We start from the raw sequence: 14,648 nt of genomic DNA on the forward strand, positions 1-14,648 counted from the left end.
AAATGTATCAAAACAATTGTTTTTTTCATCCCTTACAAACCAAAGAATTATGAGTAACTTAAACTTTTGCAGAATAAAGACTATAATTTGAAATGAAAATGCTTTGTTGGAATTTTTGCTGAGTTTTATCTTAATTTTTTTAGGATATATTTTTTTTTCCTGGCTAGCAGAACATATAAAGTGAATGAAAGCTTAAATAGACTCTAGCTTTCACAAAGTCAGAGCAATTGACTTTCAGGGATTGCCAATCAATGACAATTTTAAATCTGCTTAAGTCCTTCAGGTGTTTAGGAATTCTGAGTTTTTCCAAGGTTAGTGATTAGAAGTATTAATAGGCTTTAAAGAACTTTTTATTTCATATGAAATTGTTGCTAAATTGAAACAATTGGCAAGTCTAAAAGTAAAAAAAAAGAAAAACAAACCATTTTGCATCTTGTCAATTCACTATACAGCCAAAAAGGGACTGAATTTAATCCAAGAAAAGAGAGGTCTCTTTTACTTTGACCACTGATTAAGCTTCCATTTAAAACATCAAGGAATTTATTCTTGGTCATTAAATAATGACAAAGAAATGCTAACTTTTGTGATTGTAATTAGGAGATTATCAGTGCAAAGTGATGATCCCAGAGACAAAATCATTTGAAAGCAATTTCTGATACAGATTTATCCAAAGAAATATGTATTTTCCCTCTACAGAACTCTTGAGATGCTATTGAGAATCACTAGTGTAGGACTGAATAACTAAAAAAATGAAACTGAAGTTCTTTAAAAGGACCAAATTAGATATACATTAAGCTGCAATTCAAATAAAAATATGATAACCAAGACTAAAATTCCATCTTCATTTCACAGCAGAACTCATAAAGTAAAAGTAACAGAAAAAAAAGGAAAAAAAAAAAAAAAAGCAGTAGTTCCTAGCATTTTATTTATATTGATTTTTGCCTATGAGGTATCTAACCAAGCTAAGGAGAATCAAAACCAGAAAATACACCACTGGCAGAGTGAGGAGGACTTAAGGAAGATAATTATTCTCACAATTGTATGTTGTATGGAACCATAACTAGATAGAAATAAACACCTGCTAATGCAGATACCAGAATGACAGGAATTTAAATTACATATATTTTCTGCACTCATTATCACTGATAATGATTTCATCATTTTCAATTCATTTTTTTCAATTCATATTACACCTCAGAGAATGTTAAATAATGTGTATAATGGAAAAAAGCATGGTTTGTATTCACAATTAGCCAATATAAAAGATTTTATCTCCAAAGATGTAAATGTACTATCTAAGGTACCTGTCTATCTCTTTGACGTATTAAGAAACATTTCTGAAAACTTGAACAATATTTTTAATGTTGTTCAAAAGAGAAAAGAAGGTTAATTATCTTACAATAAAAGAAAACATTGATGTTTGAATAATCTGATTAATTCCAGACATGAACTTGAGATGATTTTTTTATCTTGCAATTTTTGTCAAAGTTAACATGAAGAATAGTACTATCTTCTGTCCCTCCAATTCTTCTCACTGAATGTTTCTTTTCTCTTTGTTTAACCCCTTTTTCTTTCACTTGAATGTGAGGTTCCTGTGAACTGTATCACATATATAGAGGAAGTTTAGAAATATTTCCAATTCTGTAGAAGCCAGCATGGCAAAAAAAAGCATAATCTCAATGTCACTTGATGCTTCATTTAGCAGTACCAAATGGATTAAAATAGTATTAAAGGCCATGTAAAAGATTTATGAATTGACTGACAGATCATGCAAAAAGCTTTTAAATGAAGAAATCAAAGAAATCTCCATTCCCACTCCACATTTTTAGTTGAGCTTTGTGGATCTGATATCTTTTTCTTCCTTTTGTGATCTGGACGAACAAGATTAATAACCAGTAAAGGCTGTCTGTAAAAAAAGGGAAATTGGAAATAATTGAGAGGATATGACAGGTATATAAGATGTAGCTTCAAACAGAGATAGATGCTGTCCTGGGAAGCAATTACACCAGGAAGGATTTAAGGGCTGTGAGGGAAGGCAGTAACTAACTCCAGTCCCCAGTGGAATAAGGCTGCACAAAGGGCCAGGGATGGATGGATGGATGGATATACAAACCAAGTAATGAGTGGGATGGAGGAATAATTTTACCTCAGTCTGTGGCATCAGTAAGACAGATGATGTAACACTACACACCACTCTTTGATCCCCATAAATAGTGACTATTGAGTAATAACCATAAGAACAACTCAGGGCCTGGGGGAAAAAGGCTGAGTAGTGAGAGACTGAAAGACTTCAGTCTGTATAATTTCTAACAAAAAAAATTAATCTACCATTACTGTATAAGTGTCTGCACACATATACACACAGGGACAAAATTGATGGATATTAATGACCTTTTTAACCTGCATAACAAACATAATTTATAAATTATGTACTAAAATAAATGACAGTGCTAATAACTAACAAGTGAAAGGTCTGGAGCCTTCATCCTTCAATAGTTTCATAATCAGACAGGACCTTCCTGAAATGTATGATTTTAAAAAACATATTCTATTGGATTTCAGATAAAGATGATTTTCAATGGCCCAAGCATACAAGAATAAGAGAAAAATAGTCCAGGTCACTTCTTGTTCTTTTCTGTTCTTAGCCACTATGAAGCTGAATACCTTTATACATTCAGAACATTTTAACACTTGCCATAGACTTTGTTAGAAAAGGCCTGCCTTAAAAGAAATAAAAAGGTAAAACATGGACCACAGTGTGAATAGTGTGAGACTCCTAATGACAGACCTGACAGGTATTTTCTAGGAAAAAGTAGGCATCACTGAAAAATATATATTAATAACCATGAAAAAACCTTCAGCATCGAGGCATGTGATCCACTGAGGAGGCAATTTCCTCCCCAGAGCTCCCTTAGGCCACTGGAGGTTGGGACTGCAGGGGCTCCATGCCACCTCTAGCCAACATTAGGGAAAGAGGATCCCTAGGATTTGTTCTTCTCCCATGCCACCTCCCTGGCAACAGCCCTCACACAGCACAGAAGGAAAACATGTCTCCAGGAATATAATAGGACATTTATTTTCATTTCATACATGTTGGAAGTCAAATTCAAGGAACCTGCAAACACCAACATCATCCATCCTGAAACTTAAAGTTCTCTTTGAACCATTATTTAGAAAAAAATCTCCATTTTCCCCTGGAATTCTTTTGTCTCTTTTCACAGAAACTCAAAACCCTCTCTGGTCTTACATGCTGAGACACAACCTGTTGTTTCCCCAATACAGAGGCCTGACACAATGACTCATAGCTGAGCCAAGTGATGGACCTGACTCATGAACAACATTGATTTAAGAATAATTACTACTTTTCTCCTTCTCTTTCTTTTTTTTTAAATATATCTTTTTCCCCTGCACATTTTAAGTGATACCTTTCATTCAGATAATTTCCGTGGTCTTGTTCTTGCTACAATGAAGAGATGCAGAGGGCTTTCTGGGTCAGTCACTCTGCTGAAATTACCTACAAAGGAATGATTGCCTCACAAGCAGGAAAAACAAAGCAAATTAACTGATACCTGCTGTAAGGCTTATTTAAAAGGTCATGGCCTAGTGATTCTATTATTTTCCCAACAAAATCAAATGGGAGAAATGTAGCTAAGATGTTCTCTGTGGAAACATTGTGGAGTTCCAGTCCTTGAAATAACTGAACAATTCATGAAAGGAGGCATATTGCTAATGACTAAAGGCAAGAATCAAGGCGTGTTCAAAGCATGCAGAAGAAAGGAAAACATTACTACGCTTAAAAAAATATATATATTTCTCTGTCCTTTGTCTCAATGTCTTTTTCCACAGTGATTTAGGATTTAGGCTTTTCCATCCTTAATCCACCTTCCCCAGAATTAGCATTAGTGTTGTGCTTCATAATTAGCACTGTCTCTATCTCCTTTTCTCTGACTGTGTATCTATTGCCTCCTGTTTCTTGAAACTATTTTTCTACTTTTAAAAAAATCCAACAACTTGTACCAGAGGTTGCTCCCAGAATTCCTCTCCTCTATTAAATATTCAGCACTCATACAAATGTTATATTTTTCTGGATCTACAGGAACTTATTCTGCTTCAGGACAAAGGTAAACCAGAACAGAACAGAACAGAAAACGGTCTGCTAAATTCTGTGCAATACTTTTCCCTTCTCCCTCCTTATCCAGGGCCCTAGAATTCAACTACAGATTTTTGTCCCTGAAACATCAGTGTTGCTGTCCCTACACAGAAGGAGTCAGACCCCTTTTCTAAGGAACAGCAAAATTGGGATGACTTAGGCAGTGCAGTTGGATTATGCAGGGTCCCTTTCCCATCTGCACTGTCTCTTCACTACAGCAGCCTAGAAGAAGAGCAGCAACACGTCTTCTGCCTTGTTTCAGCTCTGACACTCTTAAGTCTTTCCTCACTGACTCACTAACCAAGCAGAAATCTACCTAGTTGTGCCACTAAGTAGATTTTCCAATGGGCTAATTAAATTATCTGATGGAGGGGTCCCATGGGCATAAGAACTAGTACAAAGTAGTCATCACCTGCCCATAGCTAGGACGAATGGTGGCCAAAGCAAGACACTCACTTCCAGAGGAAAATTGTCACTCTGTTGCATCTCAGTGAATTGTATCCTGATTCGAACACAATTCCTATTTCCTTTATTTTTCTTTCTGCAATCTTAAGTGGTATTTTTTTATTCAGATCATTTAATTGATCTGCAATGATCACTGGCTCATGCCAGTAGTCATGCAAGCAGATCTCTTTCCCTGGTGCACTTGTCTGTCCCCTTGCTGTCATCTTCTCAGATAAACAAATAAAACTGTGTTTTCAGCCACAAAATAAGAAAAAGACCTGGATTAAAAAATAATCTATCAAAAATTTAGAAAATTATTACTATTTAGTGAATCCTTTCTTTGGTAGGGAGAAGAAGTGTCACTGATAAAGGATCTGTAATAGCATGAAAACAAGGGTGGTTAAATCAATTTGTATCATTGCAGCCTTTTTAATATTGATTACCCTTAAACTTTATTCTTACTGGACTGACCCCAGGGGTTTCAGAAACACCAGAGAGGGTGGAGGTGGTAAGGAGGGTGGGAAAAAAAAGGTAGAGGTGTCCAAAGCTCATGATTTTTTTCATTTTAACAGTGAGAAGACTAGAGCTTAAAGTAAGGGTTTTGACCCTTGTGTAATATGCATGAAAGTCACCTTAAAGTTAGTTCTCTCCTGAAGTCATGGATGTGGACAAGAAATAGACCCAAATGATATTCCTTAAAATTAACACAACATTCATATCATATTTTGTTGTTAATTAGTAAACTACATAAATAAAAAGTCTTGGTTGATTTCTGATAACTATAGATTAATGACTAAATTAGGTTTCAGCGCATCAGTCCATGATGAAAAGCCTTAAAAATGTAGACACTGTTTTAATTAATTCAGACAGCATTTTTCCAATTTCTGGTTTTAACTGGAGTAGTATGCACGTGGATGTGAATATCTGTGTATATGAGAAGGAAAAAGGGAAATAGAGTCACTTTGCACTATCCTGTGAACTGTGAAAATTTTCCTGCTGAGGTTCAGTGCCAAAAGCAGACCTCCAAGAGCTCAATATGCCAAAATGGCTCTAACTGAGCAAAGCACAGGTCTTATCACTCACCCATTCATTTTTCAACTCCTACTTCCCACCTTCAACTGATTAAAAAACAAAAAAAAGCTACAGTTTTATCTTACTGTTAATTCTGTTAATTTACCTTGCTTAGAGAAGCAGGAACTAAAAAACCTGATTGTCACATCAGTAACCCCATGGTTTAGCTGATTGTCAAATAAAAAAACCACAATGCATTTTCTTCATCTGAACAGTCAAAATAATGAAAGCCAGTTGTGAAGCCTGACAGATAAAAACAATAAATTGTGGAAGTAATAAAATTGTCACTAGGGAAAGACAAGGAGTAAGATTTAATGAGACAGAATAGACAAGTAAGTAAATTATTTATTTGAAGTCTCCATTCAGACATGACATGCTTCACTATCTTTCATTAACTCATGCATAGGTCTGACCTGCTGCACTGGATGTAGTCACTGTTCTGTCTTCTTTCCTAAATGCACAACATTTATTACAGATTAACCATGAGCAGTTTTTCACTAATAATTTATTGTCTTCATAGTGTTGGCCAATACTGATAGACTCAGCACATACTCAACAGATAATTGCCTAATGAAAAAACACTCTATAAAAATGATAAAGGGATTTTTTTTCCTGCATAGACACCTGAGGTCTTCAAACAGCATGCCTCAGCTAGTGGGCATACAATCAGAAGATATTGTACTAGATTTCAATTATTTTCACTGAAATTATTTATTCTTGGGTAAAAATATATCCACTTGGATTTGATGAGTCAAAGGCATGCCAGCAGCTCCACGAGCATAGGGAAATATATAAAGAGTTTATATTTGGGTTACTGAGAAGTCATGGAATATATGTGTTCTTAGACTTTTTGGATATCAAGATGGATAGAGACTGATACTTTAGATGTAATTAAAGCAGTGGTCTTCAGGCTCTGTTTCCATTTCATTTGGTTCAGATACATGATGGGCAACTTTCATTAGCAAAAGGCTGGAGTGATGAGCTAGTATGTTCTTTTAACTAAAGAATTCATTCCTCATTTTAGATTCCCAAGCACTAGAATGTTTTTTTTTTTTTTCCATCTGTGAGGGAGAAAATGTGGCAAATTATAATGTGGCAGGGAATAATTTAAATGAGCTATAACTTAATGCACGGTGAGTGTTCCAGTCACCAGGATTGAGGGGACAAGCCAGAGAGAAATTTGCTGCTTCATTTGATGATTTCCTGGCTCTTCATTGTAGCTCCAGGAGCTACTCTCCAAGACAATTTCCCAGTGGTTTGAAGGAGAGTTGGGAGCATGAAATCTACTGAGTAGACTGAATCCTCATTTCAAGTACCTAATAGAAAACTAGTGACTGTTTTATTTCTGCAGTGCTTCTTCTCACAACGACTTTGCTTTTATGAATTAAAGCAATTCTAAGCAATTTCCTTAGCTTGGAAGCACAGTGAGCTGCCAACACAGAATACACGGCAAATTTTACATAGCATGTTGCTGGTCTTTAGTGAACCAACTCTCAAATCAATTATGTCTGCTGGCAAGGAAGCCTTAACACTCTAAATAATTTAAAGTGGAAACTGTGTGGCATGCAATTCCTTTCATCAGCAGCAAGATTGATTTCACCTTGTGGTATCTCTGCCCTACAGAAATAGCCTTTTTTAGTTAAGTTTTCAAAGTTATCACAATAAAGCAATAAAGTCTGCAACACGCAACACAAGTTACATCTGTTCTTCTCAGATCAGAGAGGCAGTCATTAGTCAAAGTAAAAAATTACTAAAAAAGCAGCATTGAACATTCTTTTCCGTTCCCTGTTATAGTCTTGCAAGAAGAGTTTGTAGAAAATACGTTATTTTGAGCATTGATAAAGCTTAGCACTTATTCAGGATGACATTCAGAAGGAAAAGTAGATTATTTCAGAGTGCATGTAGAATTTAGTCACAGTATATTCATTCCATGTACTTTTAATAATATGCTTGCCCAATTAACCTGAGCAAAGCTGATGTGCCAAACAGATCTGTATTGGGCAGCTACACAGATGGGCCCTTCTCGAAGTAAGGGAGGACTGTGAGCTCAATATCTGGACCCAGTAACGTCAGGATGGTTTTGCTTGTGGAAGTTCTGAAAAATCCTCCATTCTCTTTCCCAGATCCATATATCAGAAAAAAACTTGATCTAAAAATGCCTTTGCCAGTGTTGTTTCCCTGTGGCTTCACTTGGCACCCAAGTGTTAGGAAAGAAATGTTCTGTGGCTACTATTTATTTATTTAGAATATTCTTTTAGAATAAAGTCAACTTTCTTTGGTTACTTTGACAAAATACTGCACTAGCAGGAAATCTGCTTTCTACAACAATCTAAACAGATTTAAGGAAAAAATCCCATTCTTCTTTAACACAAATGAAAAACTTCTGCTTCTTATCAAGCCTATAAAAATTAAACTACCTTTTCAGTAATAGAATATTCAATTGATTTCAGCAAATAAAGTACAAATTTAAAAAATGAAAAAAAGAAGAAAAAAGAAAATATTAGTTTACCTACTTAGCTTTAGGATTACAGTCAAGGGCACTCTAATAAAGTACACATTTCTCTGCTTATGGAATAGCCTTTGAAAGCTGAATGGTGAATATATTTTACAAACATGATGTGTGAGTTTAGCAAGAAAAAGATTTTGTACAATTGAATCTGTATGGCTTTCTGTTCCATTACTGATATTGTGTATGCATAGGGTTTAAAAAAAAAAAAAAAAATTAAGGTTTTTTTGCAAACCTTGCAGATGTAAAAAGGAGTCCTTGGACAAAGTCAGACAGGAATTTTAGCAGACAGAACCTTACCTGTGCTATGTAGAGTGGTCTTAATTTCTAGACCAGCTGGTCTGCAGAATATCATTGTTACAATCAAATCTGAGTTATCACACTGTAGATGACCATTTCTCCATTGAATTCAGTCTTTGAATTAGGACCTTTTCCAGTAACTTAAGAGCCCAAACCAAAAAGATTATTCAGTCACTTTTTCCAGGCATTCTATGAATACTTGGGAATTGAAGTACAAGCCAATGCTTCCATCAAACCATGTATACCAAAGCTATGCTGCAGGATTTCCAGCCCTACTCACTGTGTCAGCTCAATTGTCTTGTCTGAAGATCTATGACCGCTATTTATTCACCAGAACTGCACAGACACTCCCTTTATCATTCTGTGTAAAGGGCCAAAACAAAACATTGATAAACGATGGAAAATATGACACTGTATGTACTCACAGTTTTAACCTTTGAATAGACAGACCGCTTAGAGCTCTGCTTTGCTGTGCTGCCACAGCAAACCAGAGTACAAGTTAGAATGCAGCTTCTTATTCAAACCTGATTTTAGTCATATGTGTCCTTGGGGTTGCAGAAGGAAGACATGTTAAAATTTAATGAGAGCCTCATAAAATTGTTGTTACTGTAATTTGATTTTCTGAGAAAAAAGTAGACAACAAAACCATAAAACGATCTGAAGCATTCAAGAGATTATAAACCTTCTCAATTACATTTTGGATTTTACTTAAATATATACTTGCCAAGAAAAAATTAATGCCTTATTCCAAGTACTCAATTGCTCTAAGGCAAAAGACATTATTTTTAGCCAGTTTTATAAAAATACAGTAATTTTAAGAGATTCAATTTGATAATTTAGGCACAAATTTTTCTCTTCTTGCTGTGTATGTAACTCTGCTGTGAAGAAACTGATTTAGCTAAATAGAATTTTTTAAAGTCTATTTAAATTATCCAAGTGATAAGAGTAGATTATAGTTGATTTTTTTTTCCTTTTTTTAAATAAAAAATGTTATCAGAAATCCTGTAGTGGACAACAACTGCAGAGGAAAATTTAGTTCTATTTTTTATTTCTTCACTATCTTCTTAAGCAGTTGAAATTACCCTGTTTCAATCATTTCTAACATATATATTTTCCATATCCATGCAAAAGTTCTCTTTATGAGAGCCTCCTTAAATTCTGTAATAAACTTTAAACAGTAAACAGTAAATTTGACAGGCTAATTAAACATTTTGCATGGATCTTTTTTATAATTAGAATTGTTTCCTGATTCAGTTTCATCAATTGTTCTGACGGTGTATAAAGCACCATTTGATTTATCTTCTTTATCTCACCCTCCCTGAAATTCATTTTCATACAAAGCCTGACCTACCCACCAGCTGCAGCAATTAGAAGGAACTGCATTTTAAAAATCCTAAGGATTAAATTTGTTCACACAACGGATTTAGAAAGTCTTACATGCAAATTGTCTTATTTTGTTTCATGCTCATGAGCATCTTCCTGGAGGTTTTAGCTCCTGTGACACCATCACAATCCATAGGAGGAAGACAGTGAATTATGTCACCAACACTTTCAAACAGACAGTTTCTCAAAATGCCAGTTTTCAGTCAAATCCTTCTGCTTGTTTGCTTTCAGTGTAAGCAGTATTGTAAACAGTATGCTCCTATAATCATAACACACATGACTCAATCAGTAAATACTGCTCTCTTCATTCACTTCAATCAGTAGCTAATTAAAAAAAATAAATCCATATTTCTTTTAAAATTTATTGCTTAAGCACATGATACAGATATTACTGAGAGCTTTTCTCACACTTAACAATGCAGGACAAATGTCAGATGCAGCAGCCAACAGGGGAAACAAGATGCTTATTTGAAGAAGTAAGACCAAATCAAAATAAACTCTTGTGTTGATTATTAATCAATTTCTTTGGAACTTTGCTGGTTTTACCCTTATTGCCTATGCTTTTCTCACTGGGGATTCACATGAGGTTGTCAGAAGAAGCCTATAAATGCAAACTGAACAAATACCTGTGGTCTGACCTCAGACATATTAGGAAAATTGGGTTCCATAGGAATAAGTTCCCCTTTAAATGGGAGCTCTCTGAATCTTTTGAGTCAATAAACTCCCTCAGGCTAACACCACCTCTGCACTCAACCTTGAATTTTTCTCTTGAACTTCAGAGACCAGGGATGTGAATTACTGCACTGATGAATGATGATTATTCACCACAACTGTCTTTCCTAAAAAACAAGTTGTCTCACTGGACAGGACATAAATATTAATAAAAGCCATCATTGCAGGAATCAGTGGCAAGATCAGAGAAGTGAGAAGTATCCACAACTTCTGTAGTAGAGCTTGCCTAAGGGGAAATGATACTACCTGGTCCTTGATGAATCTGTGTATTTACAATGAAGGTAGAAAGAGAATCTCAGAATTCAAAGAGGAATAATTTAGAAAGGTTATATGCTTTGCATGTGTGGGGCAAGCATTTACCACCTCATCCCTTTAAAAAATAAATGGAGTTTTAAGCAAACAGAAAAATCAACAATCCTTTTGTTCAGTTTGTTGGAGTGGGAGAGGACTTCCCACTTTAAAGGCCAGGCTAAGTTTAAATTTAGCACAAGACACACCTTGCAGTGTGCCCAGATTGCAACAGAAGGTGCTTTAGTGAGTAGCTCTCTATTGCCTTTCATCTTCTCTCATCATGTTCTCACCTCTCCTTCTCTAGGGTCTGGATCCTGGGAAATAGTTGGAGCCTTCTCAAACTGTGATAGGAGTGAGAAATTCCCTCAACTGCATCTCCTCCCTACCCCTCCTCATTAAAATGTTTAAGGATATGCTGGATACTCTTAGAGGTTTCCCCACATGAAAAAAAACAAACAAACAAACAAACAAAAAAAAAAAAAAAAACAAAAACAAAAAAAAAACAAACAAAAAAAAAAAAAAAAAAAAACACAAAACAACACCTCAGAAGGAGCCAGAAGGAGCCTCTACTGAATACTTAAAATCTGACTGATAAAGTGTTCTTCAAGTGAAAGAGCCAAGTTCAAATCTTCTCTGTCTTTGTTGATCCAGGCACTTAATCCCAACTTTGTAAACTGAATCAGTTCTGGGACTGAAACTTCCCTTCTCTACAGCTGGAGCTGTGTGATACAGTGTATAACTGAAACAACTCTGGATAATTTTTGAAAAATGAATTAAATACCAGTTACAAAAAGATTAAAAAATTTGCACCTGAAATCACAGAGATAGGACCATGCCATATATTCAGGCTGTTGTGTAGTTCCTTTAGCCCCACAAATGAATAATTTATTTGGAAAAATTTGCACAAATGCCTGTCAGCAGAGAGCCACAGTAAAAAAGTAAAGGTTTTTATGTGATGCATTTTCTTCCATTCACTGTTAAGATTTTTCCATAGACAGAATCTAAAGTTTTAGATTTTGGACCCATAGTTTACCAACATTTCATTTATGAGAATACTCTAATTGCCTTTTAGAGACCAAGGCAGCAAAACCAAGTGTCAGAAGAAAAATGGAAAAATGAGACCTAACACCTAGTATTGAGAAGACAGGTTGGAACAGATGAAATACTAAAGTTAATCTGAGATACACTTCTAAAGCTGAGACAAGTTTTAGAGACAGTGGAAAAAAAAAAAGGGTTTGAGAATAAAATGCATTAAAAATCAATTGTCTTTTGGAAGAGTTTTGAAAGGTTTAAAAGAAAGAAAATGGGAGCAAAACGGTATCAAGGCATGAAATAATAACATTTTTCTGCAGTGTTTTAACATTGTTTTCTCCTTTCAATTGTCTTTCTGATTTTCTGTGAATTGTTGGATGTTGTGTAGACAATTAACCTTTTTGATAGATCTCTTTGATTTTGTAGTTAAATTTAGTTCTACATTTACACATTCATAATAGTTAATATCACTTTTGTTTTTGTCTCATTTTTGTTATATTTTATATGAAACTCTAGTCAATTTAGTGTATCAGAAGCCCTTTCATTTCCATAATATTTTTGTGGATGCTGATGCCAGGTATAATGTAAAGCAAAATATAGATTTAATACACGTGTATGGATCTACTGTCTATTCTTTATTTACTTAGATGTGCATTTGCTGTGAGGACAAAAGAGAGATTGATCCAAATGTTTTATCTTTGTGTTGAATTTTCCATACATTCACATGGCTACTCCCACTGACTTACTTGGGTTTATTTCTTCGTAATCCATGGTTACTGTTTCTTAACCCATTTACTATTTAAAATGAGGAAACATTATTAAATTTTCCTGTAGTTCTTGTCTCCTAGCAACAGAATTTCTTCTTAAAGTGACCTTTGTATTTTCTGTGAATTGTGTAAAGCTCACATAGGTGTTTTACAGAACTCAGATATATCTTAGCACTAACTCAATTTATGCGTTTGAATTTTTATCAAAAGATTAATTTAGTTCCTGAATTGACCAAGTGACTATAGCATTAGATTTAATTAAAAACTTAGCTCTTTACTATATTAACATTTCAATAAAATATTTTAATTAATAAAGTAGGGAAAAATATATTCCTTTGAAACATTACTAAAATATCATTTTGACAATGTGTTTTTGTACCTATTTACAGGTTAGTGGAAATTATTTTTTCCCTCCAATTTCTCATAAGATCTGGTCAGCTTAATTTTATGTCCTGATTTTTGGTCTGGAGTAACATCTTGCCAATAAATCAAGATATGTACAACAATGAGTATAAATGGTGCAAAGAACACACTGTTTCCAGAAAAAAAAGAGCCTTGACAGACCCTGCTGGCAGTCACTGCACAGGAAATTCACAGGAATCTTCGTCTGGAACCATCCCAAATGTGCACTGTGCTGGCTAAGTAGAGCTCTCCTTCCTTGCTGCATAAAATCTTACATTATCATGAAATAAAATTACAGAAAATTAAGAGTATCAGCCTCTGATATTAATGTATGGTTTTGATATATGGAAATTTTTAATCTATGCTATGGTGTAGTGAATTCCAACAGGTTCATTGACAGCGAGAGGTTAGACACATGGTGTTAGTGTATTCAGGTTAAATGTTATGTCTCCCCTTCACCTTACATGAAAAACACTGAGACACGAAACACAAATTTTCCTTTTTAACTGATACCATGTAAAAAAATTGACACTTGAACTAAATGCATTCTAGTCTTTCCATTTCTTACTGACTTTCTTTCAAAATATGTATTTTGGTTATGTGTTTGTTTTTTTGCCATTGTTGCTCTTTGGTCTGAGGGAACATATTACTGCTGTCTAATTTAACTGTATTTTAACTGTACTTAGTTAAAATATAGTTAAATATTTCTTTTCTTTAAACAGATCCTTAGACCATCAGTAAGCTTAGACCTCTTCTGACAGATTCTATCCAATAACTCACAAAACTCTGACTACCAATCTTCTTATTCAGCTTTGTGCTATTATACCACAATAAGTTTGAGGAAGTCTCAGCCCACAAAATATAGTGAACATTTTAAAGGATCGGCCTGATATACAAGAAAAGCCAAGGGACTGTTCCAGAAGACAAATATGTTGGTACTCCTCTCTCTGTCAAAATGCACTTTGTTTCATTTTATCTTCTTCTGGGGGGGGGGGGGGGGGGGGGTCTCTCAGTACAAAGATAAGTACTGTAAAATTGCTTTTGGTGACCTGTGTGATTTTTCCCCATTGCATATATATCCATCAGCATTTAATGACTCTTTTTTAAAGGAAGAAAAAAAACAAACAAACATACAAAGGCATATACAGTGATACACGGGTGAAAAAGAAAAAGGAAAAGGAAAAAGGGAAAGAAGGGAAAGGCAAAGAACGAAAAAGGGAAAGGGAAAGGGAAAGGGAAAGGGAAAGGGAAAGGGAAAGGGAAAGGGAAAGGGAGGCAAGGCAAGTAGTTGGATTACAAATTATGTATGAGAATATCCATCTTTCACATGACTCCACCTTTTCTTCCATGTAGCTCTGAAGGTAAACCCAAACCAATGACAAGCACTAGGGATCATATTGGCTAGAAAGTTCCTGATAGCTGGATAGTTATAAACAGCAAGCTGCTAAATGCCTCCAACCTGAGGTGTAGACTGACTGGAGGTTCCAGTTTTGACATACAGCTGTGTTTAAAACAAACTCACAAGTGTAGGAATGAAAGAGAAAATTCAAGAGGTTTTCCTGGTCTCTTG

This window comes from Vidua macroura, chromosome 2 (genome assembly GCF_024509145.1).
Source record: "Vidua macroura isolate BioBank_ID:100142 chromosome 2, ASM2450914v1, whole genome shotgun sequence".
Taxonomy (NCBI): Eukaryota; Metazoa; Chordata; class Aves; order Passeriformes; family Viduidae; genus Vidua; species Vidua macroura.